Source organism: Chenopodium album, chromosome 17 (genome assembly GCF_948465745.1).
Source record: "Chenopodium album chromosome 17, dcCheAlbu1.1, whole genome shotgun sequence".
In the NCBI taxonomy this organism is placed as follows: Eukaryota; Viridiplantae; Streptophyta; class Magnoliopsida; order Caryophyllales; family Amaranthaceae; genus Chenopodium; species Chenopodium album.
In genome coordinates, this window is record NC_137850.1 from 16,448,947 (window position 1) to 16,465,184 (window position 16,238).

A 16,238-nucleotide genomic window follows, 5' to 3' on the forward strand; every position below is an offset into this window, starting at 1 on the left:
GTCTAACCCTAAGGAATCTCATCTAATGGCTGTTAAGAGAATTTTGAGATACCTCAAAGGAACAGATAACCTGTGTCTGTTTTATCCTAGAAGTGATGACTTTATGCTTAGAGGATTTACTGATGCTGACTATGCTGGTGACTTAGTCAACAGGAAAAGCACCTCAGGTATGGTTCAGTTCCTTGGCTCTTGTCTAGTTTCTTGGGGTTCCAAGAAACAAAATACTGTTGCATTGTCTACTGTAGAGGCTGAGTATGTAGCAGCAGCTGCTTGTTGCTCTCAAGCCCTTTGGATTAAACAACAGTTGCGTGACTTTAGTATTAAATTTAATTGCATTACTATCTATTGTGATAAGACTAGTGCAATTTGCATATCTAAAGATCCAGTCCATCATTCAAGAGTCAAGCATATTCATATAAGGCATCATTTCCTTAAGGATAATGTTGAAAAGGGTTTAATTAAGTTAGATTTCTGCCAAACTGACAATCAAATTGCAGATATATTAACTAAGCCCTTGAATTGAGAAAGGCATGAGAAGATGAGAATGGAACTTGGGATGATTAAGTTATACTAAGAAAAATGCATCAAGTTCCCTCAGGTATGAAACTCAAACTGACGTGCTTAACTATTGTATACTGTGCACAAGTGTTATATGTTTAATTACATAGTTAAGGCAAGTTGTGAGCAGGAGGAACATGTACTAATGGGCATGTAAATTTGAAAGTCATAGATATTAGAAGTCCAAAATTGGTTGCATGAGCCTTGTTGAATTGTTCCGTGTATCAAGTTGTATTTGCAAGTGATTTCATTATTTGAATTCAAAAGATAAAATTGTTGTGTTTATATGGTCTTCAAAATTCCAATTTTCTTTTATCTAAACACTAAACTCGGATGAATATATCAAAATTCATCATCATCTTTTGTTCAAAAGTTCACATCCATTACTCTCTTGAAACACGGTTTACGTTTCCCTAAGCATTAAATAGGAGTGTCAAATCAACTAAATTCACCTCACCTCCCAAACGACACCTCACTTATTCACTCCCTCAAGTTACCTCCACCATAAAAACATGTCAGCCTCACCAAAATTTACACCACTCAAAAATTACCTTCTCTCTCATCACTCCGATCAAAATTTCTCACCAATGTCTGTCTCACCAAAAACCCAAACTGAAGCCGAAGAAATCACAAACCCTATTCCAGAAATCACCATGGAAATCATCCTCGAAACTCGAAATCCTGAGCCTCAAAAGAAGGAATCTCCTACTGAGTCAAATTCTTCCCGGAAAAGGAAAATCGAGGACATGCAAGAAGAGGAAGAAAGCGTTTCGGAGATGGGTGTCAACTATCGAGACAAGCCTGCTTCTATGAAGAAACAGGAGAAAATCAGCGAGCACTTTGTGACAGGTTTGGCACTTAATTTACCTTGGTGTAAATCTGTTAAGCTTTATGAATTGTTGGATGTTTGAAGCTCAAAATTGGGTGAATCTGTTGGGTGAGTGTTTTAATCGAAGTTTGTATGTTGATGCTATGAAATATTTTTGCAAAATCTTTAAGTACTCTAAGGGTACTATTCACTGCTGTGTGTATGGGAAGGCTATTGAGTTTGATGCTATGTATCTGGCTGAATTGTTTGATGTGCCTAATACTGGGTATGATATTTATTTCAAAAATAATGTGATAAGGAACCCGATTCCTGATGCTAATATTGATGAAATAGTGGAGTATTTAGGAGGTGACCCGGAGGAAACCTACATAAACCACAATGTCCTAACCCCTCTTGACAAAATCCTGCTAAAATTTGTGTTCAATGACATAATCCCTCGCTCTCAAAAGAGAGACAATGCCAACAAGCTTGATTCTGTCCTAATCTACTGCCTAGCCAAAAAGATTCAAATCAACTTTCCCTCCATCATGATCCAACACCTTTCCCACTGTGTTCCTAAGGGGTGGAAGGTAGGATATGGTAACCTACTTACTTATGTGTTTGAAAGCTTTGGCATTTCCTTTGCTGACAAAGAACCCCTGCCCCTTAAAAACACCGAATACATACAACCCATTTTCCTTGAAAACCATAAGATGAAAGTTGTAGATGGGTGTTTTGAAGTTATGCAGGAAGAAAGGAGGCCAAAAGAAGTAGGTGGTTCAGTTGAGGGGGAAGTAGGAGAAGATCAGGCAGGAGAGGCCATAGGGAATGTTGTTCAGGAGTTGCAGGAACAAGAGGAGGAAGAGGAAAGGCAGGTGGAAGAGGTTATTGAGACAGGGGGAAAGAAGAAGAGGAAGAGTTTGAGGTTGATGAAGAAAAAGGAGGCCCCAGCACCTATCTGCATAGATATAACTGGGGTACAGGAGGAACTGCAGAAAGTTACCACCTCTCCTACTTCGGGCAAGTATGCATCTACTTCAGGTTTTGCAGCATTTAGTTCCCCACCTAAGGTTCCCAGCGAGGATGTGAAGGAGTTGAAGGAGATGCTCCAGAGGGTGCTGAAGGAACAAGAGCAATCAAAGATGAAGATGGAGGAACTGAAGAAGAGTGTGCTCACTCTTGATGCTGATCTGAAGAAACTGGTCAAGAGCTCAGAACAGGGGAGACAGTCCACAGTGAAGGACATCGTGTCTCAAATCAGCAAGAAGCTTGAGGATCTTGCTATTGATGATGACCAGAGCACTGCTTCCTAACCTCTCTTTCCTTGCAGCCTTTTTATGTTGATGAAACTTCTGTTTATTTGTTTTTGGGAAACAATTTTTATTTGGTCTGTAATATTTTGGGCACTCTGTTTTTTTGTGAACTTGCAAATTTGGTACATTGGCCGATGTTTTTAAATCGGTTTTGGATGATGAATGTCTATAAATCTTTTGCCTATATGCTTTGTGAATGTTTTCTCTATATATGCATGCTTCTTGTCTTAACATTAGACCACTTGATGGTGCTGTGTTATGGTATACTATGCTTGTATGTTGGTTTTTGATAATGCCAAAAGGGGGAAAAGATGCAAACTATCCAAGGAAACTTAATCATTCTATGGTCTCTGTTCGAAGTCTTCTCAGCAAGCCTACTTCTCTACAGGCAGGTATATGTAAATACAAGTTTTTCCATTTTTGCAATTTTTCTTCTTTCTGTTTTCTGTCTTTATTTTTACTAAGTAGTTCCCTTTTTGCATTGCATTATATTTTTGCATTTTCCTTCTTTAGTTTAGGATGGATTATCTTTGTTTCCTTGTAAGTAAGTTTGGATTGTTTGTCATCATCAAAAAAGGGGAATATTGTTGGACTTAATGATTTTGATGATGACACAACCTTACTTACTTACATACTAATAAAGGCTTGATTGTTTGAGTGTGTGATCAGTGCAAAGACTAGGAGAATTAAGTATCGAGCAAAGATACCATGAGGAACAAGAAGGCTAGAAACAAAGCTATCCAAAAAGAAGAGTTCCCTCACAGGAACTGGCGCTTCAGAAATGAAGACTTGAGAAGAGAAGGTTCCCTCAGGGAACAGAAGCTTCAGAGAAGAAGCATCACCAGAGAAGAGAAGTTCCTTCCAAGGAACAGAAGCCTCGGAGTAGAAGCTTCATCAGAGAAACATGAAGACTAAATATTTTATATATTTTAGGATTTATGTAAGTATAAGAAAGTTAGTTACATTCGAATTTACTGTGTGGAATTGGTCTAAAAAGATAATATTGTGCTAGCTAATTTTTAGGAAAGTTGTTATTCTCTAACGATTATCTTTTCAAACAAAAAGATTTTATTTTATCCTTTTCTGATTTTCGGAAAATATGATTTTCTTTTTCTGATTTTCGGAAAATATTTTTAACAAAATAAAATCTTCCATGTTTTCCAAAACTTGCGGCCTACTCTCCCACGTTCTTCTTCAAGTCGTGGTTCTGCAAAATTGAGGAGTTCATGGTTCCTTAAATTAAGGGACATGATCTTCTTAGTGGGCATGAGTAGTGGCGTAATGGGTTTGCTGCACACTGAAGTTTTCCAAAGCGTTTATTGCTCTATAAATAGTTCATAATTTCTGTTGGAAAAAACTTGTCCTTGCTCACATAAGTTTTCAAGCTTTTAATTGAGTCAAGCGTCCAATTCCACATAAGTTGATTAGAGTGTTCTTAATGTTCTTATACTAGAGTTTGTTTTTCTTTCGAGTTGTAATTGGAGAATGGGGAAGTTTGAGTGAACATTTGTGTATGAGAAAGAGAAGAGAGAGAGAGAGAAGAGAAAGAGAAGAGAGAACAGAGAAGTGAGAAGAGAGAAAGAGAAGAGAAGAGTAACAAGTTGGGTGACTTGTTCCACAGGGTCTCAAGTTCGTAGAGAAACTTGAGTTTGAGTCTTTAGCTTGTAATAGGATCATTTGCCCTATTATAGTGAAGATTCTTTTCCCAAAATCCCAAGTGGTCGTGGTTTTTCTCCTTGTTAGGGCCAAGGAGTTTTCCACGTAAAATCTCTCTTGCATTATTTAGTTCCTTTAGTTAATCTCTCAGTTCCTTTAGCTAACTTAATTTTAATTCCGCAAAAAGTTTGGCTAAACTCTCATACTACAATTCAACCCCCCTTCTTGTAGTATTCATTGAAACAACAGCTGGACAACTCCAAAGAAAAAGTGCAAATCAAAAACAGAAAAAGAAAAAGGAGAAGGCCTCGACCCCAGCCGAAGGAGCTTACCGTCTCTAAACTTTCGGCTGAGGCCGACAGCAGCAAGCATATTCTCTTGGAAGACATAATGGTTATCTGGGAGCCAAGTCTCCGGGACAAATCTCATTCGGCCGATCCCTCCAGGGTTATCTCTCTTCCCGAAGATATTGGCCTGATTGGGATGAAAGTCTCTTTGGCCATCATTTTCTAAAGGGCCCAGACTCGACATGTCTGGGTCAGGCTCGGAGAGATACTGAGGAGCGCTGAAGACGAAGGGATGGCCTGGATCTGTGGGTGCCCTAACCCAAATCCATTGCCCTCTCCAGTCCTTGTCCGAAGAGTCATTCGGCCACATTGTTAGGTACTGGGGGTGGGACTCGATCCGATACCACCCAGCACCATGCTCGCCATACCTGCTTTGAGCATTCGGCACCAGCCGATGGAGCTTTTTAAAGCAGTGCAGGTTCGGCGTGTATCTGAAGAACTTACAAACCCATAAGTAAGTCATCACCCTTCGGATGCTGACAGGGGTCAGTTGGCACAGAGAAATCTTGTAGTGAATCAGGAGATCTCTGACGAACTCGTCCAAAGGGAAACGCAGCCCGTACTGAAGCTGCCTTATGTACACCCCTACATACCCATGGGGTGGACGATGAATCATGTCTGATGCCGTAGGCATTCGGCACCAGTACCCATCGGCTTCAAGAATGCCGTAGTGCAACTCAATTTGCTCGGCGAACCGATACACTTCGGCGTGCCTTACCCACCAAAAGTAAGGTCTGTTCCTCATCATCGTCGAGATCACTTCGGGGTTCTCCCACTCCTCAAAGCCGGGGAGTATATCCCAAAGCATGGCAGGGACTTCTTCATCCTGCCCAGAGACGCTCGGCTCCTCCGTTTCCTCAGGAGGCGCCGAAGAGATCGGGGTTGCTCTAATCCCCTCGGCAGGGTCAGGTCTTACCCTTTCCCCATTCCATGTTTCAATCCGGTCCCTCGGATCTGGAATTGGTCGTGCTCGCCGTGGCTGGCGTGATCTACCTCTCACCATTGTCGGATTTTCGAAGAGAAAAGTCGAAAAAAAGGGGGTGTGTTCAAATTCGAAGAAAATCAAACAAAAATCAAGGAAAATTACCTTAATCTGAGGCGGAATTTGTCGATTTACAAGTTCGGAGCGACGAATTTCAGTTTCAAAGCTCAATTCTCGAGGAATCAGTGAAGTTTTGATGCGGGTTCTGGGGTTTTTCGCGAGTTTGAGTTCGTGTTTGTGGAGCAATGAGGAGAGATAGTGCCCTCCCTTTTGTTTTATTTCCAGAGGTGGGAATTTTGGGAGTCCGCGCTTTAATTTTCTCTTAAATCCCTCATTAAGTAACCGTTAAACACGTTCCCTCCTAATTAACTACCCATTATCCGTCCAACTTCCTCAATTATCCGTTCAACTGCAGTTACGTCATTAATTGCGGTATAAATTCAAATTTTTTGGATTAATTAAATCATTTACTTCCCTCCTTTTTTCTGGATTAATTAAACCCGACCCGTCATCCTTCCAAATCGGGTCTGGGGGGCAAGTTGTTTGGGTCCAATTTAGTCTAATTGGGCCCAGTCCATAAATGATCCAATTAAAAGCCCAAGGTCAAGGTTCAACTCTCCATTTGTGCTAAAGTCAAGGTCAGTCAGACGTGGCAAGTCAATTGGGCTTAGGCCCACTTCTCCAATATGTACAAAGGTATAAAAGCCATCAATTCCACGATTTTACATTCATTCACATAAAGCCTCAAGCAATTAATTCTCTTGCATAGCTTTCTCTCTCTACACGTTGTACTGACTTAGCATCGGAGGGGCCTTCCTCGGCAACACCCCCGAGGCTAGTTTACGTGTGTTTGCTGTGCAGGAAATCCTCGGCCCAACATCACTTGGACCGAGCCTAGTCTTCATCACTTCTCAGGACCTTCGGCAAGGTCCCACTGTTTCACCCGAAACAATAAGTATAAAAGATAGTCCCTACACCCTTGTTTGTTTGCCTCGAATTTTTCTTTGAAGTGTTGTTTTGAGATTGTTCTATTATCTTATCCAGTAAACTATTTTCACTTGCATCCTCATTCTCTCTATCTCATCCATACCACTTGCAACCTTATATGCACAATTTTGCTTGTTTCTTTAGCGAGTAAAGTTTGTTCTATGGGACAAACTTAATGTGATAGAGAGAGTATTTTATAGGTAAATGTATATATTTATTTTATTCTGATTAACATTAAACTTTAGTATAAACCTATTATAACCTTTATTTCTTTCAAAAAATAAATACCCCCTCCGTCCTTTTATTAAAGATTGGTATGTTTTTTTTTTTTGAAAAATCAAAATTAAGGACCTATTTCTATTTTAAGGTTGTACTATATGAGAATATTCTCCACATTTTGATTAGTTGTCATCACTTTTTTGTATTAAGGCCCTGTTTACTTCACCTTATTTTTGCTGAATTGAAATTATTTTTACTGAAACAAAATTATATTTGCTGAACTTAAACTATTTTTTACTGAACTTAAATTAATTTTACTGAACTGAAATTATTTTTATTGATTTTCTATTATAATTTTTCTTTAAGAAAACTGAATTTTACTAAATTGAAATTATTTTTTCCGAACTGAACTTATTTTACTGAACTGATTATTTCTACTTCATATAAATTTTTTTAAGGTGAAGTGAAAAGGACCTAATAATGGCTTTTTATATTAATTTCCAACACTTTCTCTCTCACTCTCTTCAATTATTTCGAACCACTTCTCTCTCTCTCTCTCTCTCTCTCTCTCTCTCTCTCTCTCTCTCTCTCTCTCTCTCTCTCTCTCTCTCTCTCTCTCTCTCTCTCTCTCTCTCTCTCTCTCTCTCTCTCTCTCTCTCTCTCTCTCTCTCATATGTCTAATCCCATATGCACTTATGTGCTTCCACCAATGTTCTTAATTTTCGTGAAAAAACTCAAATAAGTCTTTAATAAAGAGATAGAGGGAGTAGAAATTACAAGTTAGGATCATATGGGTCAATTCTTAGCCTTTTCGTATTGAAGTAATTTTTATGCATTTTTTTTTTTTTTAAGAAATGCAAAATATTGTAACAAATACTCCCACTGTCCCATAATATTGTTTCCATTTGTGTTTTGTCACGATATTTAAGATATAGAAGGAGAAAATAGATGAAGTATATTAATAAAAGTAAGAAATACAATTATAGACAAAACACAAAAGTTAGAGAGAAAGAGTGAAAAAAGTACAAGACATGTGCAAATTCAAGGATAATGTAGGAAATACAATGAATAAAGTAAAAAAATTAAGGGCATAACGGTGTTTACATACTATTCAAAAATAGAAAAAAGAACAATATTTTGGATTTCCAAAATAAAAAAACAGGAACTATATTATGAAACGAAGGGAGTATTAGTTAATTTTTTTTTTTTTTTTCACACATACGTAAATTCGCTGAGGTCCATTGACATTTTACCCAAGACCCGACTCAGTGGATTTAAAAACTTATCTCAAGGTGTAGTGATCATAGAAGTGTTCGAGTTTGGATTCTTTTGACTAGTATGACAAACAATTACAAGTCATGGATGATTGAAGTGAAGTCCTTTTTCCCTTTACTTCAGCAAATAATTGATTTTACTTTAATACTACCTCCGTTAATGTTTACTTGTAATTTTGGGGTATTATTTGAGAGACATAAAATATTCCAAAATTGCAGATAAATGTTAACGGAGGTAGTATTTTTTTTGACAAGTACTTTAATTTAACTTCAATATAATCTTCTACTTATACATTTCATTCATGACCTGGCTATAAAAGACGAGAGCAGGTGGAAAAGAAATACAGCACAGAGAAGATTTTTTTCATAATAATCCAATGAGCGGGAAAAGAGAGCAAATAAAGCAAATTTTTAGAATAAAAAAAGTAAGTGATTTATATGCCCTAATTCGGTAATTCCTGTCATTACTGTTAATCTGTTTTATTTACATATATTTATTTCATGAGATCATACTGTCATTTGTTATTAGACGCCCTTCCAATTTCAAATAACTACTATTATGTCACCCAATTAACTCAATTACATATTTACAATTTTCTACAATATGATTCACTACAAGAAATGAGGCATTTACTGATGGCCAAGATTCATCTGATTAAAATTCGTAAGAAAACTAATTACCGATAGCTTTTTATTGGTATTTATGTCGTCGGAAATTAGAAATTTACAAAAGATTGGCCATCGCCCGGATCGGTAATACTTTTTTCGAAAGCCATCAATGTATATTGATTTTACCGATGGCTTTCGGACGTTGGTATTTACTGATGGCCAATAAAACTATCAGTGTAAACCTGCAATTTCCAATGGCTCAAAGTCATTGGTAATTTCAGATTAGAATTTCTAAACCCAAACATAAAAAAATAATAATAATAATAATAATAATAATAATAATAATAAAATAAAATAAAAGATATCCAACCTCAACCACTCTATCCACCGCTCACTATAATTATTTTTACTTATTTTAATCAGATTAGAAAAAATAAGATCTGATTTAAAAATGATAAATTTTGACATATTTTATTTGTATTTTATTCTTGTTAAATATATTTAGTTTCATACTTAAAAAACTTATGTAAATTACTTATTAATAATATACACATTATTATGAATTTAATATGACCTAACTTGATATATGTATTCTTTATAGATTATTGTAAACATAAGATCAAAGTTTTTACAGACAATTAGATTAGTGAATCAAACAAGCAATTAATACCATCCCCCGTATTTTATTACTTGCTCCATTTTTTTATACGCGGAGTTTAGAAGAAATCATAAAAAGTAATAAAATATGAATAAAATGAGATTGGTGGAAAAATACAGTACTTTCTTCGTTCTTTTTTATTAGATCCACTTTGACTTTTACACTGTTCAACACCTCTTGTTTCACCGTCTTTTGTGAATAATATAGAAGGAAAAACATATTAATGTATGATCTTTTTAGATTCGTCCCAAAAAGTACTATCATAATTTATAATTTTTTACTTTTGGAGAATTAAAGTTATTAATCGTTAAGTTTTGCATTGACAAACGTGTCAAAAGAAACAGGTCAAGTAAGAAAGAACAGATGAAATATTATACTAGAATAAAATATTGGAAGAATAAAGAATAAGAGAAAATATAAAATTATTCAAATATGATAGATGAGGGCTTGAGGGTCCAGCAGGAGAGAAGAAATTACTAGTAGTAAAATATAGTGAAAGATTTCTAAAAAAATAAATAAAGTAAATAATAAAATACAGTTATAAAAGAAAAGTAGAGCAAATAATAAAATTCGGGGAGGCATATATTTGCTTATTTCCTGATCCTATAAACAACTTTTTTCTCTCGAATGGAACCCAACCGTATCCCAAATCAACCACCGCCAAACCCACCGGAGGTCACTGACCAGGTGGCTAGATCAACCAAAAAGCCAAAAAGAAAAATTACCCATGAAATTTTCAGTACAAATGATAATCCTGAAATGGAGATCGACTCAACGGTTCCCCGAAACCAAAGTCCTGTTTTTCAACAGATGCCCTCAGTGAGTCAATCTCCAAAGTCATTCAGGGACTTATTAAGAGACACTCAATTAGAGGCAAGTAGGATTAATAGCATACAAATATTTGATGATGATGATGATGTCTCTGATGATGATGTCCCTCCGGAAGATTTTGTGGAAAATGACAGATGCCCTGTTATTCTGCTATCTAAGGAGGAAAAAAGAGCTATGCGCAGACCTTGGCGAAATACCCTCATCATTCGAATGTTTGATGGAAGCCTAGGGTATATGGGACTGATGAAGAGACTGAAGAAGAAATGGCAGTTGAAGGGTGAGATGTCTCTCACAGATATCGGCTGCAAATACTTCATAGCTCGATTCAATAATCAGGAAGATTATAATTTTGTGCTTACACAAGGGCCGTGGTTAATAGATGATAAATATTTAACCATCCGAAAATGGACTCCAAATTTTATTCCTGAAGAAGCTTCTCTGAAAGTTTTGACAGCTTGGGTTCGTATCCCAAATTTGTCCGTTGAATATTTTGATAAGGAATTCCTTAGGAAGATTGGAGAAAAAATTGGGAAAGTGATTAGGGTGGACAAATCTACTGCTTATGCAGAACGGGGACAATTTACAAGGTTAAGTGTGGAGATTGATTTATCAAAACCATTACTTTCGAAATTCTGGTTGAAGGGTAGAGTTTGGAGAATACAGTATGAAGGAATCAAACTTATCTGCTATAAGTGTGGCATGTTAGGACATGTGGAAGATCATTGTGCTTCGACACATTTAAATGAAGACATGATAGTAGATCAAGTTAATAAGGAGATTGCTCATCAAAATGCTCAAGGTGGTGGGAAGACTGGTGAGAAGAAGTCAAAGCCGGAGGAGGAAAATGACTTTGGGTCTTGGATGTTGGTCAAAAAACCAGTCCGAAAACGCAACCCCAGGGTGGATAAAAATCTGCCGGAAAACGCTAAAGAAGGTGGCTTATTGGTTCAAAAAAACCCGACTGCAAAAGGGGCGCCAATTCAAAATTCAAAACAAAATCTTTCCAATGCTACAGGGTCAAGATTTTCTGCTCTAAATGAGGGAAGTGAGGCGCAAGATAAGGAGAATAATGAGATGGCGTTAGATGATATACTCACAAAAGATATGGGAATATCTTCTTCGCAAGGAATTAGCAAGGATAATATTTTTGGAACAACTGTTAACCTTGGGGATAACTCTCAAAATATTCCTAAGGATTTTAGTTTCCAAGTGGGAATTAATAAAGATGGAAATTTAAATATTTCCAAAAATAAGAAAAATATCCAAGTCAATAAGCATATTTCACAAAAGAATCCTTCCCAAAAGCAAACTCCTTTGAAGCAAATTGACAACGAAATTCCAAAAACAAACCCAATAGCAAATAAAAGCCAATTTCAGTGTACTGGAAAGGAAAACTCAACGATTGAAACAGAAAGCCCCATCGAAGCCACCCCCTCGAAGTCAATCCAAGAAGGCACTATAGTAGTCGAAACAGAGGAAATAACAGGGACTTTAAGTAGCTATGGACCTTTACAGCACCAATGTGATTTCCCTTGCAATCCCCCCGGAGAAAACTCTATTTGTGGGGCAACCAATGGACTCTCCTTACATGACCACAGCCGACCCCCTGACGCATATCATGGAGGTTCGAGTGGAGACATGGATGAAACCAGTGCCGGAGCCACCGGAATTAGTGGTGTACCTCCAAATTCCTGTTGAAGTTAATCGAATTATTCGATTGATCCAAGAAGCTTATTTAAGTAATCCAAATCACTCAATTGATACCATGAATATAAACCTTGCTAATCTTGCCTCAAACTCACTGCCGATCTCTTGTATGATTTGGAACGTACAAGGAGCAGGAAGTAGAGAATTTATTTCTGCACTTAAAGAAATTATTAGAGTGAATAAACCGAATGTGGTTGCTCTCGTGGAAACACATATGGGAGGGGCGCAAGCTGACAAAATTGCTAGTATTATTGGTTATAATGGACATACCAGGGTGGATGCTCAGGGATTTTCTGGTGGAATATGGATTTTCTAGAAAAGGGAATTAGTTACAGTAGAGCCTATCTATAAGCATAATCAATTTATTACCATGGAAATTAAAAGAGTAGATGGTATACCATGGTATTTCTCAGCAGTATATGGTAGTCCAGATCCTACAAAAAGACAAGAACTTTGGAGGAATTTAAAGGAGTTTGCTGCTAATAATAATGTGCCTTGGTTGTTAGCAGGGGACTTTAATGACACGAGATTCCGATGGGAAAGAAGTTCTAGTTGTGCTGAAACTACTAGAAGATCTGCTAGATTTAACGAGTGGGTGGAGGATGTAGGCCTTCTTGAAATTGAATTTAGTGGAGCATCTCATACTTGGTCAAGGGGTAACTCTGTAGAGACTTGGCAGAGTGCTCGACTAGACCGAGCTCTTTGTAATGGAGAGTGGAGTCTAAGGTTCCCTAATGCAGCAGTTAAACATCTTCCGGCTATTCAATCCGATCACTGTCCTATCATCATTGCCCCTAATGGTTTTGCACCCCTTGCTGAAATAAATAGGCCGTTTAGGTTCCAAGCGGCTTGGATGACTCATGAAAACTTTCGTGATTTTGTTGAAAGTAAGTGGAAAAAAGATGAGCCTCTTATGCCAAATCTCCAACAACTTGCAGAAGAGCTTCAAGAATGGAATAAATCGACGTTTCACAACATATTTAAAAAGAAACGCAATCTCATGGCACGTATAGCTGGTGTACAGCGTGCTCTTGCTCTCCAAAAGGCTCGGGATTTGATCAAACTCGAGTCTAAATTAAGGGTGGAGTTGGATGAAGTTCTTGCTCAAGAAGAATTGCTATGGTATCAAAAATCTAGGGTGGAGTGGATAAAAGACGGGGATCGTAACACTACGTTCTTTCATTTAAGTACTATAGCTCGTAGATGGCGCAACAAAATTTCTGCAATTAAAGAAAGCAATGATGGTCAATGGTTAACATACAAAGAGGAGGTCCAAAATAATATTGTTAATTATTTCAAGACATTATTCGACAGTGAGGATGAACAACCTCATGAGGACCTACCCCGTGACATTTTTCCAGAATTTACTACTCATGACTGGAATAATTTAACAAGGCCATTCATCAAGTGTGAAATTGATAGAGTTATTAAGGAAATGGGTGCTCTCAAAGCTCCGGGCCCGGATGGTTTCCAAGTTTTATTTTTTCAGAAGAATTGGGACATTGTAGCAAAGAATGTGTACTCTCTCGTTTTTGATGTGCTCAATGGGAAAGGAATGCCGAATAATTTAAATGATACTTTCTTGGTTCTCATCCCTAAAGTCGACAATCCTGAGGTAGCTTCTCAATTTCGCCCTATTAGCTTATGCAATGTTGCATATAAAATCATTACGAAAGCTATTGTTAATCGAATCAAACCAATGATGCCTCATCTTACTTCTAGTAAACAAACTAGTTTTGTCCCGGGGAGACAAATTACGGATAACATTGTTATAGTCCAAGAAGTAATCCACACTATGAAACATAAACAAGGGGCAATAGGATTTATGGCTATTAAAATTGATTTTGAGAAAGCATATGATCGGTTGAGATGGGACTTTATTCGTGATACCTTGATGGAAATTAGGTTCCCTATTTTGCTTGTTGATGTGATTATGGAGTGTATAACAACTTCTTCTATGCGTGTTTTATGGAATGGAGAACCCACTCAAGCATTCTCTCCTAAGCGTGGCATTAGACAAGGTGATCCCTTATCACCTTATCTTTTTGTACTTTGTATGGAGAGATTAAATCAAATAATTGAGGAGTCAATTATTCTTAATCGTTGGAAACCAATAAGGGCTAGTAGAAATGGGCCGCAATTGTCAAACCTTGCATTTGCAGACGATATTATTTTATTTGCTGAGGCAAGTTTGGAGCAGGCAAGTTGGGTAAAACAATGCTTGGATCGATTCTGTGCAGCATCAGGACAAAAGGTGAGTTGCTCGAAGTCACGAATTTATTTCTCAGGAAATACTAGTGAGGGGCAACGTCATGATATCACTGAGTTTTTGGGGATTGATCAAACAGAAGATTTAGGTACTTATTTGGGAATGCCCACTCTAACTAGCCGTGTTACTAGAGATACCTTTGGTTACCTTTGTGAAAAAATTGATCGAAGGTTGTCGGGTTGGAAATCAAAGTATATTTCCTTGGCGGGGAGAATTACTTTAGCAAAATCAACCATCACAACAATGGCCTCCTATGCAATGCAAACTGCAAGAATTCCAAGAACAATTTGTGATGATATTGACAAACGTACAAGAAGGTTCATTTGGGGTGGGGATGAAGAGAAAAGGAAAATTCACCTCATTTCTTGGGAGAATCTGCAAAAACCAAGGAGTTTGGGTGGATTGGGAATTCGAACTTCAAGGGAAGCTAACTCGGCTTTTTTAACAAAACTTGGGTGGAGAGTCCTTACCGAGCCAAATGCTTTATGGGCTTGTGTCTTAAGAAGCAAGTACTGTAAGGGAAGATGTGATGTCGACATGTTTGAACCAAAAGCAAATATGTCAAACTTTTGGAGAGGCATTACGGAGAATGCCAACATTATTGCTGCAGGAGCTCGTGTAGCAGTTAGTGATGGAAGAAAAACTCTGTTCTGGGACCATAAATGGGCTAGCTCGAAGACTCTAAGGGATTTGGCAACTGGTATTATCCCTCTAGACATTGAAGGAGCTACTGTGGCAGAAATGTGGGATGAAAATCTTGGTTGGAAGTGGGCTGCCTTTGCTGACCTGCTGCCACAAGATATTTTGAGAGAAATTGAATCTCATAACTTGATTAATAATCCGGAGCAAGGAGATCTCATCTACTGGCAGAATGGTCCTAAGGGTAGATTCTCAATCAAATCAGCCCTTCAAATAATTAGAAACGACAATATGGAACAAGATGATGGTTCTTGGGAACTAGTTTGGAGACTCAAAGTTCAGCAAAGAATTCGAGTGTTTCTCTGGTTGGTTTTACATGATAGAGTGATGACCAATGCTAACCGTTTTAAGAGAGCCCTGACTGATGACCCATGCTGCAGGTTGTGTGCCAATGTTGAAGAAAGTACTCTACATGTTTTAAGGGATTGTAAAGCTGCTAGGGAAGTGTGGCGTCAAGTAGGAGGTCCTGCAAATGCTTCTGACTTTCGTAGTGGTAGTCTACAGCAATGGCTAATTCGAAATATCAAGGTACAATATCGTAATAATTTATCCCCTGAAATTTGGCCTACATATTTTGCTATTGTTATATGGTGGATTTGGAGGTGGAGGTGTGCTGTTGTCTTTGGGAAAAACCATGAAATCCCAATTGATGTTAAACAATTTCTCATGGAGAGGTTTGAGGAAGTGTGGAGAGTTATGGGTGATAGTGTAACTGATAATTCTCAAATTATTGCAAGGAGGGAGGCTTTTATTAAGTGGAATGCACCACCAGATGGGTGGATGGCATTAAATTCTGATGGAGCAGCTAAGGGTTCGCCTGGCCCTGCTGGTGGAGGAGGCATTATTAGGGACTGCACTGGTAGACTCAAGTATGCGTACTCTTTGAAGCTTGGACACTGCAGTGCCTTTAAGGCAGAAGTATTAGCAGCAGAGTATGGTCTTGAGTTGGCTAGGAAAATGGGTATAACAAGGCTGATATTACAGATGGATAATATGGCAGTAGTGCAGATTCTTTCAAATGCAGAAGATAACTACAATGGTGAGTGCATACATGATGTTAATCACTGTAAGAAGCTAATCAAGTTGCAAGTCTGGGAGGTTCAAGTAAAGCATATATACCGGGAAGCAAATCAAGCTGCAGATTGGCTAGCTAATCAAGGAGTAATTCAGAACAACAAATTTCAGTTGATTCAAGTCCCCCCCCCTAGCACTAGGGCGTATTTTACATAATGATGTAGTAGGTGTGGCTATGCCACGTTTAATTCCCCCGTAGTTTTCTTGTTTTATTTTCCCGGGGCTTTGCCTCTCGTTTGCACCGAAA